Raw genomic sequence first — 18539 nt, 5'->3', positions numbered from 1 at the left:
AAGATATAAATGAAAAAAACGTATTGCACCATTCTGTTCTCTTTTTTCCCTGAGTGTACTGCATGCTCTCATGGAGGTATGAGAGAGTGGAGAAGTTCATCATAAGAGCTTGGGCTGCAAAGTTGTTTGTGATTATTATTATCTGGAAGTATCTGAAACATCACCATATCTATTTGGACATCGGGTTCATTGCTCCCAGAGCACAAGCGCTGTTGCTGGTTTATAATCTGACCAGCCATTAGCTCTGGTGAGTTCATTTAATCTCCTTTGGTGGTGGATTTTTCACAATTGGTTCAAGTCACTGAAGATATATATATATATTTTTTGGACACTAATTTATGTTTGGACACTATAATTATTTATTTTAAACACTAAATGTTTTTGGATGAGGATATACACCTTTATATAAGTTTGTTATTAGCGCATGCATTTCAAAACAAACATCAAATTGACCAATTAGTAAATTAAAGGAATGTTCTTAAGATGAAAAGTCACAAACACAATTCTTTTCCTATATGAGCAGATATAGATTTGTTTCCGTAGGTTACTGTGGTTATGTAAATTCTAAAGTTCATGGACTTACTGTGCAATGGGCTAAAGAGAGCTTGTAGACAGTCCTCCTTTGGGCTACCTCGAGGGGAATTTACTTAAAATGGGTGCAGACAGGATCCGGAGTAGTTTTGCATCGTAAGCAATCAGCTTCTCACTTCAGCTTGTTGAGTGAAGGTTTGAAATGGACACAAGGAGCTGAGTGGTTGCCATACAGACAGATTCTGTCTTCTCCCTTTTTAGTAAACTCCCCCTCAAAATACTACAAAGCTCTTTACTGCTGTCCCGTCTGTGTGCGCACGCTCGACTGTAAAACGGGGAAGAAGGTGTACCCCTTTACGGAGGATAGACAGCAGGACCTGTTCGCCTAAAGCGTGGTTTTCCCATGGGCGTGGTCAACCCATCCTTCTTTACACAAAAGCCACTGTTGTTAGAGAGGTGGATGGTCAAAGTTGGCCTGAAAAGTGATAAACCGCTGCCCGTTTTATTGCAGCACGGGTAGGGCGGTTGCGTGCCTCGTGTGCACCCCCTACTTGTTTTGCAATATCACGTTTTAAGCATGATTTTGCCCAGTGGTGCCACCTTGTGGCCATTTTTCCACAGTGGCTGGATGGCAAGCAGTTAAATGCCTCTACTTGCCTGCGCGATGTCATCTTCAGCTCTGTAACCAGATCTGCACATGCACAGCTCAGCCTACGGCTCCGGGCCAGTCTCTGTGTGTAAGAATGACTAGCTCCTGTGCATGCGCAGAAGTGATGTCATCTCATGCCAGCCAATGAAGATGGAAAAGATGCAAGAGAGGATTGTTGGCGGAAACATGAGTATATCGCTCCGTTTGGTTCCATTTTTATTTCTGTTGTGAATGCTCCAACAGGAAGACTCTCACATTTATGAGTTGGACCGCACTTTACAGAGGAGCCTTGGTGAGGCAGTGCGGCTTCCACATACATTTGCAAATGTCTGCAACTAAAATCTCTGTTTTTAATGGAATTATTAGGTTGAGTCAATTTTTCTTTTTCAAGCTAGCTGATAAGTGTGCTGGGATATTTTCTGTTTGAACTGTGCCATGCCTTCCATGTGCACCTTCAATAGCTAGTTATAAATTGGGATTGTTGTCATTTTTTTTTATAGCTTGCTCACTAGATTTGCTGTGGAGACACATTGTACGCCTTCAGGTGCCATTGTGGTCCTGCTGGGTTTCTAATGGGAGGAATGGGCTCCCTTCTGGTATACTTGCCTTTCACTGCTTGATGCCAAATCACGTCCATGTATGCCATTTGGTGTTAAGTGGTTGTACTGGGATGATACATGTAGCTTCATGCAGGCATCATCCCGATACCGTTTTTTAGAGACGACGGTCTAAAAACAAGCAGCTGGAGGGGACACCTCCACCGAGACAACCAATCAACCAGTCCACGCTTCTGCCGGCTGATCACAGAGCCGACCGAGGAGGGGAACCGCTCCGTTCGGCTCTGTGATATAGTGAACTGGAAACGATGACCTTACATCACTTCCTATTTATCTGGATGTAAACGGCACCATTTTTAAAAATGAAAAGCATGTGATCAAATACTTTTAAGGGAAGAAAAGGGATTTGGGGTCTTATTGACCTCAGAACCCTCCATAAAGAGTACCTGTCACATGCCTATTGTTGTCACAAGGGACATTTACATTTCTTGTGACAGCAATAAAATTGATAAAAAGAAATTAAAGTGACAGTGTAAAAAAAAAAAAAATCCAAGTGCTCTCATTCCCTTGTGCTTGTGCGCAAAGGCAAATCCACTCATCAGTCACGCGCAAATGCACTCATCAGTCATGCACTCAGGCAGTGATCATGGTTTTCGGGTCAGCGGCAGGGGCCCCCAGACATTCCGGCAGTCTTGGATTTTTTTCAGGAAGGGACAGATCGAGGTCTCTCGATCAGCACACTAAAGGTACAGGCTTCGGCCCTAAGCATTTTTCTGCAGGTCCCCCTGCAGCAGAATCCTTTTTGTTGTGGACTTCTTCAGGTCTCTTTCCAAGTCAAGACCAATGAGGGTCAAGACTTGTCCAGTTTGGGACCTATCCTTAGACCTGAAGGCTTTCATCCGCAAGCCTTTTGAGCCTTTGGAAGAATCTGCCCAAGAATCCTTCGCAGCTTCTTGGGCAGAGAGGGCCGGGGCTTCGCCGGAGATCTGTAAGGCAGCCACCTGGTCAAAGTTCTCTACCTTCGTCAAGCATTACCGCCTAGATGTCCTGTCAAATAGGGAGCAGGCATTCGGACGCAGGGTCCTCCAGGCAGTGGGCCCACCCTAAGGGGTCAGTTCTTGATTATCTACCGCCTGGGAATACCAGGTGCTGTAGGCTAGCCTACGGCCACATCACCCTGAATGCGCCCGATCTCGTCTGATCTCGGAAGCTAAGCAGGGTAGGGCCTAGTTAGTACCTGGATGGGAGACCGCCTGGGAATACCAGGTGCTGTAGGCTAGCCTACGGCCACATCACCCTGAATACGCCCGATCTCGTCTGATCTCGGAAGCCAAGCAGGGTAGGGCCTGGTTAGTACCTGGATGGGAGACCGCCTGGGAATACCAGGTGCTGTAGGCTATCCGCCCCTTGATGACGTCAGTGTGACGAAACCGGTTGGGCGTGGCATACTCGATGCGGACGTTAGAGAGCCTTGTCGTTCTGTGCTGTATGGGAGAGATCCGCGGTGAGCGGTAACTGTATCTCACCTTGTTTTGCAATTGAAGCTGGTGTCTATTAGACACCTTGTTTGTGAGTTTCCTTATACCTTTTTTATTAAAGATATAAATGAAAAAAACGTATTGCACCATTCTGTTCTCTTTTTTCCCTGAGTGTACTGCATGCTCTCATGGAGGTATGAGAAAGAGTGGAGAAGTTCATCATAAGAGCTTGGGCTGCAAAGTTGTTTGTGATTATTATTATCTGGAAGTATCTGAAACATCACCATATCTATTTGGACATCGGGTTCATTGCTCCCAGAGCACAAGCGCTGTTGCTGGTTTATAATCTGACCAGCCATTAGCTCTGGTGAGTTCATTTAATCTCCTTTGGTGGTGGATTTTTCACAATTGGTTCAAGTCACTGAAGATATATATATATATTTTTTGGACACGAATTTATGTTTGGACACTATAATTATTTATTTTAAACACTAAATGTTTTTGGATGAGGATATACACCTTTATATAAGTTTGTTATTAGCGCATGCATTTCAAAACAAACATCAAATTGACCAATTAGTAAATTAAAGGAATGTTCTTAAGATGAAAAGTCACAAACACAATTCTTTTCCTATATGAGCAGATATAGATTTGTTTCCGTAGGTTACTGTGGTTATCTAAATTCTAAAGTTCATGGACTTACTGTGCAATGGGCTAAAGAGAGCTTGTAGACAGTCCTCCTTTGGGCTACCTCGAGGGGAATTTACTTAAAATGGGTGCAGACAGGATCCGGAGTAGTTTTGCATCGTAAGCAATCAGCTTCTCACTTCAGCTTGTTGAGTGAAGGTTTGAAATGGACACAAGGAGCTGAGTGGTTGCCATACAGACAGATTCTGTCTTCTCCCTTTTTAGTAAACTCCCCCTCAAAATACTACAAAGCTCTTTACTGCTGTCCCGTCTGTGTGCGCACGCTCGACTGTAAAACGGGGAAGAAGGTGTACCCCTTTACGGAGGATAGACAGCAGGACCTGTTCGCCTAAAGCGTGGTTTTCCCATGGGCGTGGTCAACCCATCCTTCTTTACACAAAAGCCACTGTTGTTAGAGAGGTGGATGGTCAAAGTTGGCCTGAAAAGTGATAAACCGCTGCCCGTTTTATTGCAGCACGGGTAGGGCGGTTGCGTGCCTCGTGTGCACCCCCTACTTGTTTTGCAATATCACGTTTTAAGCATGATTTTGCCCAGTGGTGCCACCTTGTGGCCATTTTTCCACAGTGGCTGGATGGCAAGCAGTTAAATGCCTCTACTTGCCTGCGCGATGTCATCTTCAGCTCTGTAACCAGATCTGCACATGCACAGCTCAGCCTACGGCTCCGGGCCAGTCTCTGTGTGTAAGAATGACTAGCTCCTGTGCATGCGCAGAAGTGATGTCATCTCATGCCAGCCAATGAAGATGGAAAAGATGCAAGAGAGGATTGTTGGCGGAAACATGAGTATATCGCTCCGTTTGGTTCCATTTTTATTTCTGTTGTGAATGCTCCAACAGGAAGACTCTCACATTTATGAGTTGGACCGCACTTTACAGAGGAGCCTTGGTGAGGCAGTGCGGCTTCCACATACATTTGCAAATGTCTGCAACTAAAATCTCTGTTTTTAATGGAATTATTAGGTTGAGTCAATTTTTCTTTTTCAAGCTAGCTGATAAGTGTGCTGGGATATTTTCTGTTTGAACTGTGCCATGCCTTCCATGTGCACCTTCAATAGCTAGTTATAAATTGGGATTGTTGTCATTTTTTTTTATAGCTTGCTCACTAGATTTGCTGTGGAGACACATTGTACGCCTTCAGGTGCCATTGTGGTCCTGCTGGGTTTCTAATGGGAGGAATGGGCTCCCTTCTGGTATACTTGCCTTTCACTGCTTGATGCCAAATCACGTCCATGTATGCCATTTGGTGTTAAGTGGTTGTACTGGGATGATACATGTAGCTTCGTGCAGGCATCATCCCGATACCGTTTTTTAGAGACGACGGTCTAAAAACAAGCAGCTGGAGGGGACACCTCCACCGAGACAACCAATCAACCAGTCCACGCTTCTGCCGGCTGATCACAGAGCCGACCGAGGAGGGGAACCGCTCCGTTCGGCTCTGTGATATAGTGAACTGGAAACGATGACCTTACATCACTTCCTATTTATCTGGATGTAAACGGCACCATTTTTAAAAATGAAAAGCATGTGATCAAATACTTTTAAGGGAAGAAAAGGGATTTGGGGTCTTATTGACCTCAGAACCCTCCATAAAGAGTACCTGTCACATGCCTATTGTTGTCACAAGGGACATTTACATTTCTTGTGACAGCAATAAAATTGATAAAAAGAAATTAAAGTGACAGTGTAAAAAAAAAAAAAAATCCAAGTGCTCTCATTCCCTTGTGCTTGTGCGCAAAGGCAAATCCACTCATCAGTCACGCGCAAATGCACTCATCAGTCATGCACTCAGGCAGTGATCATGGTTTTCGGGTCAGCGGCAGGGGCCCCCAGACATTCCGGCAGTCTTGGATTTTTTTCAGGAAGGGACAGATCGAGGTCTCTCGATCAGCACACTAAAGGTACAGGCTTCGGCCCTAAGCATTTTTCTGCAGGTCCCCCTGCAGCAGAATCCTTTTTGTTGTGGACTTCTTTAGGTCTCTTTCCAAGTCAAGACCAATGAGGGTCAAGACTTGTCCAGTTTGGGACCTATCCTTAGACCTGAAGGCTTTCATCCGCAAGCCTTTTGAGCCTTTGGAAGAATCTGCCCAAGAATCCTTAGCAGCTTCTTGGGCAGAGAGGGCCGGGGCTTTGCCGGAGATCTGTAAGGCAGCCACCTGGTCAAAGTTCTCTACCTTCGTCAAGCATTACCGCCTAGATGTCCTGTCAAATAGGGAGCAGGCATTCGGACGCAGGGTCCTCCAGGCAGTGGGCCCACCCTAAGGGGTCAGTTCTTGATTATCTACCGCCTGGGAATACCAGGTGCTGTAGGCTAGCCTACGGCCACATCACCCTGAATGCGCCCGATCTCGTCTGATCTCGGAAGCTAAGCAGGGTAGGGCCTAGTTAGTACCTGGATGGGAGACCGCCTGGGAATACCAGGTGCTGTAGGCTAGCCTACGGCCACATCACCCTGAATACGCCCGATCTCGTCTGATCTCGGAAGCCAAGCAGGGTAGGGCCTGGTTAGTACCTGGATGGGAGACCGCCTGGGAATACCAGGTGCTGTAGGCTATCCGCCCCTTGATGACGTCAGTGTGACGAAACCGGTTGGGCGTGGCATACTCGATGCGGACGTTAGAGAGCCTTGTTGTTCTGTGCTGTATGGGAGAGATCCGCGGTGAGCGGTAACTGTATCTCACCTTGTTTTGCAATTGAAGCTGGTGTCTATTAGACACCTTGTTTGTGAGTTTCCTTATACCTTTTTTATTAAAGATATAAATGAAAAAAACGTATTGCACCATTCTGTTCTCTTTTTTCCCTGAGTGTACTGCATGCTCTCATGGAGGTATGAGAAAGAGTGGAGAAGTTCATCATAAGAGCTTGGGCTGCAAAGTTGTTTGTGATTATTATTATCTGGAAGTATCTGAAACATCACCATATCTATTTGGACATCGGGTTCATTGCTCCCAGAGCACAAGCGCTGTTGCTGGTTTATAATCTGACCAGCCATTAGCTCTGGTGAGTTCATTTAATCTCCTTTGGTGGTGGATTTTTCACAATTGGTTCAAGTCACTGAAGATATATATATATATTTTTTGGACACGAATTTATGTTTGGACACTATAATTATTTATTTTAAACACTAAATGTTTTTGGATGAGGATATACACCTTTATATAAGTTTGTTATTAGCGCATGCATTTCAAAACAAACATCAAATTGACCAATTAGTAAATTAAAGGAATGTTCTTAAGATGAAAAGTCACAAACACAATTCTTTTCCTATATGAGCAGATATAGATTTGTTTCCGTAGGTTACTGTGGTTATCTAAATTCTAAAGTTCATGGACTTACTGTGCAATGGGCTAAAGAGAGCTTGTAGACAGTCCTCCTTTGGGCTACCTCGAGGGGAATTTACTTAAAATGGGTGCAGACAGGATCCGGAGTAGTTTTGCATCGTAAGCAATCAGCTTCTCACTTCAGCTTGTTGAGTGAAGGTTTGAAATGGACACAAGGAGCTGAGTGGTTGCCATACAGACAGATTCTGTCTTCTCCCTTTTTAGTAAACTCCCCCTCAAAATACTACAAAGCTCTTTACTGCTGTCCCGTCTGTGTGCGCACGCTCGACTGTAAAACGGGGAAGAAGGTGTACCCCTTTACGGAGGATAGACAGCAGGACCTGTTCGCCTAAAGCGTGGTTTTCCCATGGGCGTGGTCAACCCATCCTTCTTTACACAAAAGCCACTGTTGTTAGAGAGGTGGATGGTCAAAGTTGGCCTGAAAAGTGATAAACCGCTGCCCGTTTTATTGCAGCACGGGTAGGGCGGTTGCGTGCCTCGTGTGCACCCCCTACTTGTTTTGCAATATCACGTTTTAAGCATGATTTTGCCCAGTGGTGCCACCTTGTGGCCATTTTTCCACAGTGGCTGGATGGCAAGCAGTTAAATGCCTCTACTTGCCTGCGCGATGTCATCTTCAGCTCTGTAACCAGATCTGCACATGCACAGTTCAGCCTACGGCTCCGGGCCAGTCTCTGTGTGTAAGAATGACTAGCTCCTGTGCATGCGCAGAAGTGATGTCATCTCATGCCAGCCAATGAAGATGGAAAAGATGCAAGAGAGGATTGTTGGCGGAAACATGAGTATATCGCTCCGTTTGGTTCCATTTTTATTTCTGTTGTGAATGCTCCAACAGGAAGACTCTCACATTTATGAGTTGGACCGCACTTTACAGAGGAGCCTTGGTGAGGCAGTGCGGCTTCCACATACATTTGCAAATGTCTGCAACTAAAATCTCTGTTTTTAATGGAATTATTAGGTTGAGTCAATTTTTCTTTTTCAAGCTAGCTGATAAGTGTGCTGGGATATTTTCTGTTTGAACTGTGCCATGCCTTCCACGTGCACCTTCAATAGCTAGTTATAAATTGGGATTGTTGTCATTTTTTTTTATAGCTTGCTCACTAGATTTGCTGTGGAGACACATTGTACGCCTTCAGGTGCCATTGTGGTCCTGCTGGGTTTCTAATGGGAGGAATGGGCTCCCTTCTGGTATACTTGCCTTTCACTGCTTGATGCCAAATCACGTCCATGTATGCCATTTGGTGTTAAGTGGTTGTACTGGGATGATACATGTAGCTTCATGCAGGCATCATCCCGATACCGTTTTTTAGAGACGACGGTCTAAAAACAAGCAGCTGGAGGGGACACCTCCACCGAGACAACCAATCAACCAGTCCACGCTTCTGCCGGCTGATCACAGAGCCGACCGAGGAGGGGAACCGCTCCGTTCGGCTCTGTGATATAGTGAACTGGAAACGATGACCTTACATCACTTCCTATTTATCTGGATGTAAACGGCACCATTTTTAAAAATGAAAAGCATGTGATCAAATACTTTTAAGGGAAGAAAAGGGATTTGGGGTCTTATTGACCTCAGAACCCTCCATAAAGAGTACCTGTCACATGCCTATTGTTGTCACAAGGGACATTTACATTTCTTGTGACAGCAATAAAATTGATAAAAAGAAATTAAAGTGACAGTGTAAAAAAAAAAAAAAATCCAAGTGCTCTCATTCCCTTGTGCTTGTGCGCAAAGGCAAATCCACTCATCAGTCACGCGCAAATGCACTCATCAGTCATGCACTCAGGCAGTGATCATGGTTTTCGGGTCAGCGGCAGGGGCCCCCAGACATTCCGGCAGTCTTGGATTTTTTTCAGGAAGGGACAGATCGAGGTCTCTCGATCAGCACACTAAAGGTACAGGCTTCGGCCCTAAGCATTTTTCTGCAGGTCCCCCTGCAGCAGAATCCTTTTTGTTGTGGACTTCTTTAGGTCTCTTTCCAAGTCAAGACCAATGAGGGTCAAGACTTGTCCAGTTTGGGACCTATCCTTAGACCTGAAGGCTTTCATCCGCAAGCCTTTTGAGCCTTTGGAAGAATCTGCCCAAGAATCCTTAGCAGCTTCTTGGGCAGAGAGGGCCGGGGCTTTGCCGGAGATCTGTAAGGCAGCCACCTGGTCAAAGTTCTCTACCTTCGTCAAGCATTACCGCCTAGATGTCCTGTCAAATAGGGAGCAGGCATTCGGACGCAGGGTCCTCCAGGCAGTGGGCCCACCCTAAGGGGTCAGTTCTTGATTATCTACCGCCTGGGAATACCAGGTGCTGTAGGCTAGCCTACGGCCACATCACCCTGAATGCGCCCGATCTCGTCTGATCTCGGAAGCTAAGCAGGGTAGGGCCTAGTTAGTACCTGGATGGGAGACCGCCTGGGAATACCAGGTGCTGTAGGCTAGCCTACGGCCACATCACCCTGAATACGCCCGATCTCGTCTGATCTCGGAAGCCAAGCAGGGTAGGGCCTGGTTAGTACCTGGATGGGAGACCGCCTGGGAATACCAGGTGCTGTAGGCTATCCGCCCCTTGATGACGTCAGTGTGACGAAACCGGTTGGGCGTGGCATACTCGATGCGGACGTTAGAGAGCCTTGTCGTTCTGTGCTGTATGGGAGAGATCCGCGGTGAGCGGTAACTGTATCTCACCTTGTTTTGCAATTGAAGCTGGTGTCTATTAGACACCTTGTTTGTGAGTTTCCTTATACCTTTTTTATTAAAGATATAAATGAAAAAAACGTATTGCACCATTCTGTTCTCTTTTTTCCCTGAGTGTACTGCATGCTCTCATGGAGGTATGAGAAAGAGTGGAGAAGTTCATCATAAGAGCTTGGGCTGCAAAGTTGTTTGTGATTATTATTATCTGGAAGTATCTGAAACATCACCATATCTATTTGGACATCGGGTTCATTGCTCCCAGAGCACAAGCGCTGTTGCTGGTTTATAATCTGACCAGCCATTAGCTCTGGTGAGTTCATTTAATCTCCTTTGGTGGTGGATTTTTCACAATTGGTTCAAGTCACTGAAGATATATATATATATTTTTTGGACACTAATTTATGTTTGGACACTATAATTATTTATTTTAAACACTAAATGTTTTTGGATGAGGATATACACCTTTATATAAGTTTGTTATTAGCGCATGCATTTCAAAACAAACATCAAATTGACCAATTAGTAAATTAAAGGAATGTTCTTAAGATGAAAAGTCACAAACACAATTCTTTTCCTATATGAGCAGATATAGATTTGTTTCCGTAGGTTACTGTGGTTATCTAAATTCTAAAGTTCATGGACTTACTGTGCAATGGGCTAAAGAGAGCTTGTAGACAGTCCTCCTTTGGGCTACCTCGAGGGGAATTTACTTAAAATGGGTGCAGACAGGATCCGGAGTAGTTTTGCATCGTAAGCAATCAGCTTCTCACTTCAGCTTGTTGAGTGAAGGTTTGAAATGGACACAAGGAGCTGAGTGGTTGCCATACAGACAGATTCTGTCTTCTCCCTTTTTAGTAAACTCCCCCTCAAAATACTACAAAGCTCTTTACTGCTGTCCCGTCTGTGTGCGCACGCTCGACTGTAAAACGGGGAAGAAGGTGTACCCCTTTACGGAGGATAGACAGCAGGACCTGTTCGCCTAAAGCGTGGTTTTCCCATGGGCGTGGTCAACCCATCCTTCTTTACACAAAAGCCACTGTTGTTAGAGAGGTGGATGGTCAAAGTTGGCCTGAAAAGTGATAAACCGCTGCCCGTTTTATTGCAGCACGGGTAGGGCGGTTGCGTGCCTCGTGTGCACCCCCTACTTGTTTTGCAATATCACGTTTTAAGCATGATTTTGCCCAGTGGTGCCACCTTGTGGCCATTTTTCCACAGTGGCTGGATGGCAAGCAGTTAAATGCCTCTACTTGCCTGCGCGATGTCATCTTCAGCTCTGTAACCAGATCTGCACATGCACAGCTCAGCCTACGGCTCCGGGCCAGTCTCTGTGTGTAAGAATGACTAGCTCCTGTGCATGCGCAGAAGTGATGTCATCTCATGCCAGCCAATGAAGATGGAAAAGATGCAAGAGAGGATTGTTGGCGGAAACATGAGTATATCGCTCCGTTTGGTTCCATTTTTATTTCTGTTGTGAATGCTCCAACAGGAAGACTCTCACATTTATGAGTTGGACCGCACTTTACAGAGGAGCCTTGGTGAGGCAGTGCGGCTTCCACATACATTTGCAAATGTCTGCAACTAAAATCTCTGTTTTTAATGGAATTATTAGGTTGAGTCAATTTTTCTTTTTCAAGCTAGCTGATAAGTGTGCTGGGATATTTTCTGTTTGAACTGTGCCATGCCTTCCATGTGCACCTTCAATAGCTAGTTATAAATTGGGATTGTTGTCATTTTTTTTTATAGCTTGCTCACTAGATTTGCTGTGGAGACACATTGTACGCCTTCAGGTGCCATTGTGGTCCTGCTGGGTTTCTAATGGGAGGAATGGGCTCCCTTCTGGTATACTTGCCTTTCACTGCTTGATGCCAAATCACGTCCATGTATGCCATTTGGTGTTAAGTGGTTGTACTGGGATGATACATGTAGCTTCATGCAGGCATCATCCCGATACCGTTTTTTAGAGACGACGGTCTAAAAACAAGCAGCTGGAGGGGACACCTCCACCGAGACAACCAATCAACCAGTCCACGCTTCTGCCGGCTGATCACAGAGCCGACCGAGGAGGGGAACCGCTCCGTTCGGCTCTGTGATATAGTGAACTGGAAACGATGACCTTACATCACTTCCTATTTATCTGGATGTAAACGGCACCATTTTTAAAAATGAAAAGCATGTGATCAAATACTTTTAAGGGAAGAAAAGGAATTTGGGGTCTTATTGACCTCAGAACCCTCCATAAAGAGTACCTGTCACATGCCTATTGTTGTCACAAGGGACATTTACATTTCTTGTGACAGCAATAAAATTGATAAAAAGAAATTAAAGTGACAGTGTAAAAAAAAAAAAAATCCAAGTGCTCTCATTCCCTTGTGCTTGTGCGCAAAGGCAAATCCACTCATCAGTCACGCGCAAATGCACTCATCAGTCATGCACTCAGGCAGTGATCATGGTTTTCGGGTCAGCGGCAGGGGCCCCCAGACATTCCGGGAGTCTTGGATTTTTTTCAGGAAGGGACAGATCGAGGTCTCTCGATCAGCACACTAAAGGTACAGGCTTCGGCCCTAAGCATTTTTCTGCAGGTCCCCCTGCAGCAGAATCCTTTTTGTTGTGGACTTCTTCAGGTCTCTTTCCAAGTCAAGACCAATGAGGGTCAAGACTTGTCCAGTTTGGGACCTATCCTTAGACCTGAAGGCTTTCATCCGCAAGCCTTTTGAGCCTTTGGAAGAATCTGCCCAAGAATCCTTCGCAGCTTCTTGGGCAGAGAGGGCCGGGGCTTCGCCGGAGATCTGTAAGGCAGCCACCTGGTCAAAGTTCTCTACCTTCGTCAAGCATTACCGCCTAGATGTCCTGTCAAATAGGGAGCAGGCATTCGGACGCAGGGTCCTCCAGGCAGTGGGCCCACCCTAAGGGGTCAGTTCTTGATTATCTACCGCCTGGGAATACCAGGTGCTGTAGGCTAGCCTACGGCCACATCACCCTGAATGCGCCCGATCTCGTCTGATCTCGGAAGCTAAGCAGGGTAGGGCCTAGTTAGTACCTGGATGGGAGACCTCCTGGGAATACCAGGTGCTGTAGGCTAGCCTACGGCCACATCACCCTGAATACGCCCGATCTCGTCTGATCTCGGAAGCCAAGCAGGGTAGGGCCTGGTTAGTACCTGGATGGGAGACCGCCTGGGAATACCAGGTGCTGTAGGCTATCCGCCCCTTGATGACGTCAGTGTGACGAAACCGGTTGGGCGTGGCATACTCGATGCGGACGTTAGAGAGCCTTGTCGTTCTGTGCTGTATGGGAGAGATCCGCGGTGAGCGGTAACTGTATCTCACCTTGTTTTGCAATTGAAGCTGGTGTCTATTAGACACCTTGTTTGTGAGTTTCCTTATACCTTTTTTATTAAAGATATAAATGAAAAAAACGTATTGCACCATTCTGTTCTCTTTTTTCCCTGAGTGTACTGCATGCTCTCATGGAGGTATGAGAAAGAGTGGAGAAGTTCATCATAAGAGCTTGGGCTGCAAAGTTGTTTGTGATTATTATTATCTGGAAGTATCTGAAACATCACCATATCTATTTGGACATCGGGTTCATTGCTCCCAGAGCACAAGCACTGTTGCTGGTTTATAATCTGACCAGCCATTAGCTCTGGTGAGTTCATTTAATCTCCTTTGGTGGTGGATTTTTCACAATTGGTTCAAGTCACTGAAGATATATATATATATTTTTTGGACACGAATTTATGTTTGGACACTATAATTATTTATTTTAAACACTAAATGTTTTTGGATGAGGATATACACCTTTATATAAGTTTGTTATTAGCGCATGCATTTCAAAACAAACATCAAATTGACCAATTAGTAAATTAAAGGAATGTTCTTAAGATGAAAAGTCACAAACACAATTCTTTTCCTATATGAGCAGATATAGATTTGTTTCCGTAGGTTACTGTGGTTATCTAAATTCTAAAGTTCATGGACTTACTGTGCAATGGGCTAAAGAGAGCTTGTAGACAGTCCTCCTTTGGGCTACCTCGAGGGGAATTTACTTAAAATGGGTGCAGACAGGATCCGGAGTAGTTTTGCATCGTAAGCAATCAGCTTCTCACTTCAGCTTGTTGAGTGAAGGTTTGAAATGGACACAAGGAGCTGAGTGGTTGCCATACAGACAGATTCTGTCTTCTCCCTTTTTAGTAAACTCCCCCTCAAAATACTACAAAGCTCTTTACTGCTGTCCCGTCTGTGTGCGCACGCTCGACTGTAAAACGGGGAAGAAGGTGTACCCCTTTACGGAGGATAGACAGCAGGACCTGTTCGCCTAAAGCGTGGTTTTCCCATGGGCGTGGTCAACCCATCCTTCTTTACACAAAAGCCACTGTTGTTAGAGAGGTGGATGGTCAAAGTTGGCCTGAAAAGTGATAAACCGCTGCCCGTTTTATTGCAGCACGGGTAGGGCGGTTGCGTGCCTCGTGTGCACCCCCTACTTGTTTTGCAATATCACGTTTTAAGCATGATTTTGCCCAGTGGTGCCACCTTGTGGCCATTTTTCCACAGTGGCTGGATGGCAAGCAGTTAAATGCCTCTACTTGCCTGCGCGATGTCATCTTCAGCTCTGTAACCAGATCTGCACATGCACAGCTCAGCCTACGGCTCCGGGCCAGTCTCTGTGTGTAAGAATGACTAGCTCCTGTGCATGCGCAGAAGTGATGTCATCTCATGCCAGCCAATGAAGATGGAAAAGATGCAAGAGAGGATTGTTGGCGGAAACATGAGTATATCGCTCCGTTTGGTTCCATTTTTATTTCTGTTGTGAATGCTCCAACAGGAAGACTCTCACATTTATGAGTTGGACCGCACTTTACAGAGGAGCCTTGGTGAGGCAGTGCGGCTTCCACATACATTTGCAAATGTCTGCAACTAAAATCTCTGTTTTTAATGGAATTATTAGGTTGAGTCAATTTTTCTTTTTCAAGCTAGCTGATAAGTGTGCTGGGATATTTTCTGTTTGAACTGTGCCATGCCTTCCATGTGCACCTTCAATAGCTAGTTATAAATTGGGATTGTTGTCATTTTTTTTTATAGCTTGCTCACTAGATTTGCTGTGGAGACACATTGTACGCCTTCAGGTGCCATTGTGGTCCTGCTGGGTTTCTAATGGGAGGAATGGGCTCCCTTCTGGTATACTTGCCTTTCACTGCTTGATGCCAAATCACGTCCATGTATGCCATTTGGTGTTAAGTGGTTGTACTGGGATGATACATGTAGCTTCGTGCAGGCATCATCCCGATACCGTTTTTTAGAGACGACGGTCTAAAAACAAGCAGCTGGAGGGGACACCTCCACCGAGACAACCAATCAACCAGTCCACGCTTCTGCCGGCTGATCACAGAGCCGACCGAGGAGGGGAACCGCTCCGTTCGGCTCTGTGATATAGTGAACTGGAAACGATGACCTTACATCACTTCCTATTTATCTGGATGTAAACGGCACCATTTTTAAAAATGAAAAGCATGTGATCAAATACTTTTAAGGGAAGAAAAGGGATTTGGGGTCTTATTGACCTCAGAACCCTCCATAAAGAGTACCTGTCACATGCCTATTGTTGTCACAAGGGACATTTACATTTCTTGTGACAGCAATAAAATTGATAAAAAGAAATTAAAGTGACAGTGTAAAAAAAAAAAAAAATCCAAGTGCTCTCATTCCCTTGTGCTTGTGCGCAAAGGCAAATCCACTCATCAGTCACGCGCAAATGCACTCATCAGTCATGCACTCAGGCAGTGATCATGGTTTTCGGGTCAGCGGCAGGGGCCCCCAGACATTCCGGCAGTCTTGGATTTTTTTCAGGAAGGGACAGATCGAGGTCTCTCGATCAGCACACTAAAGGTACAGGCTTCGGCCCTAAGCATTTTTCTGCAGGTCCCCCTGCAGCAGAATCCTTTTTGTTGTGGACTTCTTTAGGTCTCTTTCCAAGTCAAGACCAATGAGGGTCAAGACTTGTCCAGTTTGGGACCTATCCTTAGACCTGAAGGCTTTCATCCGCAAGCCTTTTGAGCCTTTGGAAGAATCTGCCCAAGAATCCTTAGCAGCTTCTTGGGCAGAGAGGGCCGGGGCTTTGCCGGAGATCTGTAAGGCAGCCACCTGGTCAAAGTTCTCTACCTTCGTCAAGCATTACCGCCTAGATGTCCTGTCAAATAGGGAGCAGGCATTCGGACGCAGGGTCCTCCAGGCAGTGGGCCCACCCTAAGGGGTCAGTTCTTGATTATCTACCGCCTGGGAATACCAGGTGCTGTAGGCTAGCCTACGGCCACATCACCCTGAATGCGCCCGATCTCGTCTGATCTCGGAAGCTAAGCAGGGTAGGGCCTAGTTAGTACCTGGATGGGAGACCGCCTGGGAATACCAGGTGCTGTAGGCTAGCCTACGGCCACATCACCCTGAATACGCCCGATCTCGTCTGATCTCGGAAGCCAAGCAGGGTAGGGCCTGGTTAGTACCTGGATGGGAGACCGCCTGGGAATACCAGGTGCTGTAGGCTATCCGCCCCTTGATGACGTCAGTGTGACGAAACCGGTTGGGCGTGGCATACTCGATGCGGACGTTAGAGAGCCTTGTTGTTCTGTGCTGTATGGGAGAGATCCGCGGTGAGCGGTAACTGTATCTCACCTTGTTTTGCAATTGAAGCTGGTGTCTATTAGACACCTTGTTTGTGAGTTTCCTTATACCTTTTTTATTAAAGATATAAATGAAAAAAACGTATTGCACCATTCTGTTCTCTTTTTTCCCTGAGTGTACTGCATGCTCTCATGGAGGTATGAGAAAGAGTGGAGAAGTTCATCATAAGAGCTTGGGCTGCAAAGTTGTTTGTGATTATTATTATCTGGAAGTATCTGAAACATCACCATATCTATTTGGACATCGGGTTCATTGCTCCCAGAGCACAAGCGCTGTTGCTGGTTTATAATCTGACCAGCCATTAGCTCTGGTGAGTTCATTTAATCTCCTTTGGTGGTGGATTTTTCACAATTGGTTCAAGTCACTGAAGATATATATATATATTTTTTGGACACGAATTTATGTTTGGACACTATAATTATTTATTTTAAACACTAAATGTTTTTGGATGAGGATATACACCTTTATATAAGTTTGTTATTAGCGCATGCATTTCAAAACAAACATCAAATTGACCAATTAGTAAATTAAAGGAATGTTCTTAAGATGAAAAGTCACAAACACAATTCTTTTCCTATATGAGCAGATATAGATTTGTTTCCGTAGGTTACTGTGGTTATCTAAATTCTAAAGTTCATGGACTTACTGTGCAATGGGCTAAAGAGAGCTTGTAGACAGTCCTCCTTTGGGCTACCTCGAGGGGAATTTACTTAAAATGGGTGCAGACAGGATCCGGAGTAGTTTTGCATCGTAAGCAATCAGCTTCTCACTTCAGCTTGTTGAGTGAAGGTTTGAAATGGACACAAGGAGCTGAGTGGTTGCCATACAGACAGATTCTGTCTTCTCCCTTTTTAGTAAACTCCCCCTCAAAATACTACAAAGCTCTTTACTGCTGTCCCGTCTGTGTGCGCACGCTCGACTGTAAAACGGGGAAGAAGGTGTACCCCTTTACGGAGGATAGACAGCAGGACCTGTTCGCCTAAAGCGTGGTTTTCCCATGGGCGTGGTCAACCCATCCTTCTTTACACAAAAGCCACTGTTGTTAGAGAGGTGGATGGTCAAAGTTGGCCTGAAAAGTGATAAACCGCTGCCCGTTTTATTGCAGCACGGGTAGGGCGGTTGCGTGCCTCGTGTGCACCCCCTACTTGTTTTGCAATATCACGTTTTAAGCATGATTTTGCCCAGTGGTGCCACCTTGTGGCCATTTTTCCACAGTGGCTGGATGGCAAGCAGTTAAATGCCTCTACTTGCCTGCGCGATGTCATCTTCAGCTCTGTAACCAGATCTGCACATGCACAGCTCAGCCTACGGCTCCGGGCCAGTCTCTGTGTGTAAGAATGACTAGCTCCTGTGCATGCGCAGAAGTGATGTCATCTCATGCCAGCCAATGAAGATGGAAAAGATGCAAGAGAGGATTGTTGGCGGAAACATGAGTATATCGCTCCGTTTGGTTCCATTTTTATTTCTGTTGTGAATGCTCCAACAGGAAGACTCTCACATTTATGAGTTGGACCGCACTTTACAGAGGAGCCTTGGTGAGGCAGTGCGGCTTCCACATACATTTGCAAATGTCTGCAACTAAAATCTCTGTTTTTAATGGAATTATTAGGTTGAGTCAATTTTTCTTTTTCAAGCTAGCTGATAAGTGTGCTGGGATATTTTCTGTTTGAACTGTGCCATGCCTTCCATGTGCACCTTCAATAGCTAGTTATAAATTGGGATTGTTGTCATTTTTTTTTATAGCTTGCTCACTAGATTTGCTGTGGAGACACATTGTACGCCTTCAGGTGCCATTGTGGTCCTGCTGGGTTTCTAATGGGAGGAATGGGCTCCCTTCTGGTATACTTGCCTTTCACTGCTTGATGCCAAATCACGTCCATGTATGCCATTTGGTGTTAAGTGGTTGTACTGGGATGATACATGT

General features: G+C 45.5%; 10 non-coding genes across 10 annotated transcripts; all 10 read left to right on the top strand.

Moving 5' to 3' along the window:
- The first annotated feature begins 2896 nt into the window (after nt 1-2896).
- On the top strand, nt 2897-3015 carry LOC149454325 (5S ribosomal RNA). Its single transcript, XR_016314273.1, has one exon. It is a non-coding gene; the product is annotated as a 5S ribosomal RNA (ribosomal RNA).
- Nucleotide 3016: 1 nt separating this feature from the next.
- Nucleotides 3017-3135, top strand: LOC149454324 (5S ribosomal RNA). The gene has a single exon (XR_016314338.1). It is a non-coding gene; the product is annotated as a 5S ribosomal RNA (ribosomal RNA).
- Nucleotides 3136-6232: 3097 nt separating this feature from the next.
- On the top strand, nt 6233-6351 carry LOC149454323 (5S ribosomal RNA). Its single transcript, XR_016314272.1, has one exon. It is a non-coding gene; the product is annotated as a 5S ribosomal RNA (ribosomal RNA).
- Nucleotide 6352: 1 nt separating this feature from the next.
- On the top strand, nt 6353-6471 carry LOC149454322 (5S ribosomal RNA). The gene has a single exon (XR_016314337.1). It is a non-coding gene; the product is annotated as a 5S ribosomal RNA (ribosomal RNA).
- Nucleotides 6472-9568: 3097 nt separating this feature from the next.
- On the top strand, nt 9569-9687 carry LOC149454321 (5S ribosomal RNA). Its single transcript, XR_016314271.1, has one exon. It is a non-coding gene; the product is annotated as a 5S ribosomal RNA (ribosomal RNA).
- A 1-nt stretch (nt 9688) lies between these two features.
- Nucleotides 9689-9807, top strand: LOC149454320 (5S ribosomal RNA). Its single transcript, XR_016314336.1, has one exon. It is a non-coding gene; the product is annotated as a 5S ribosomal RNA (ribosomal RNA).
- A 3096-nt stretch (nt 9808-12903) lies between these two features.
- Nucleotides 12904-13022, top strand: LOC149454319 (5S ribosomal RNA). Its single transcript, XR_016314236.1, has one exon. It is a non-coding gene; the product is annotated as a 5S ribosomal RNA (ribosomal RNA).
- Nucleotide 13023: 1 nt separating this feature from the next.
- Nucleotides 13024-13142, top strand: LOC149454318 (5S ribosomal RNA). The gene has a single exon (XR_016314335.1). It is a non-coding gene; the product is annotated as a 5S ribosomal RNA (ribosomal RNA).
- Nucleotides 13143-16239: 3097 nt separating this feature from the next.
- LOC149454317 (5S ribosomal RNA) lies at nt 16240-16358 on the top strand. Its single transcript, XR_016314270.1, has one exon. It is a non-coding gene; the product is annotated as a 5S ribosomal RNA (ribosomal RNA).
- Nucleotide 16359: 1 nt separating this feature from the next.
- On the top strand, nt 16360-16478 carry LOC149454316 (5S ribosomal RNA). Its single transcript, XR_016314333.1, has one exon. It is a non-coding gene; the product is annotated as a 5S ribosomal RNA (ribosomal RNA).
- Nucleotides 16479-18539: the final 2061 nt, after the last annotated feature.

Source organism: Staurois parvus, unplaced genomic scaffold (assembly GCF_062004578.1).
Source record: "Staurois parvus isolate SC_StPar_1 unplaced genomic scaffold, SC_StPar_1.0 ptg000432l, whole genome shotgun sequence".
In the NCBI taxonomy this organism is placed as follows: domain Eukaryota; kingdom Metazoa; phylum Chordata; class Amphibia; order Anura; family Ranidae; genus Staurois; species Staurois parvus.
This window is presented reverse-complemented; position numbering and strand designations above follow the sequence as displayed.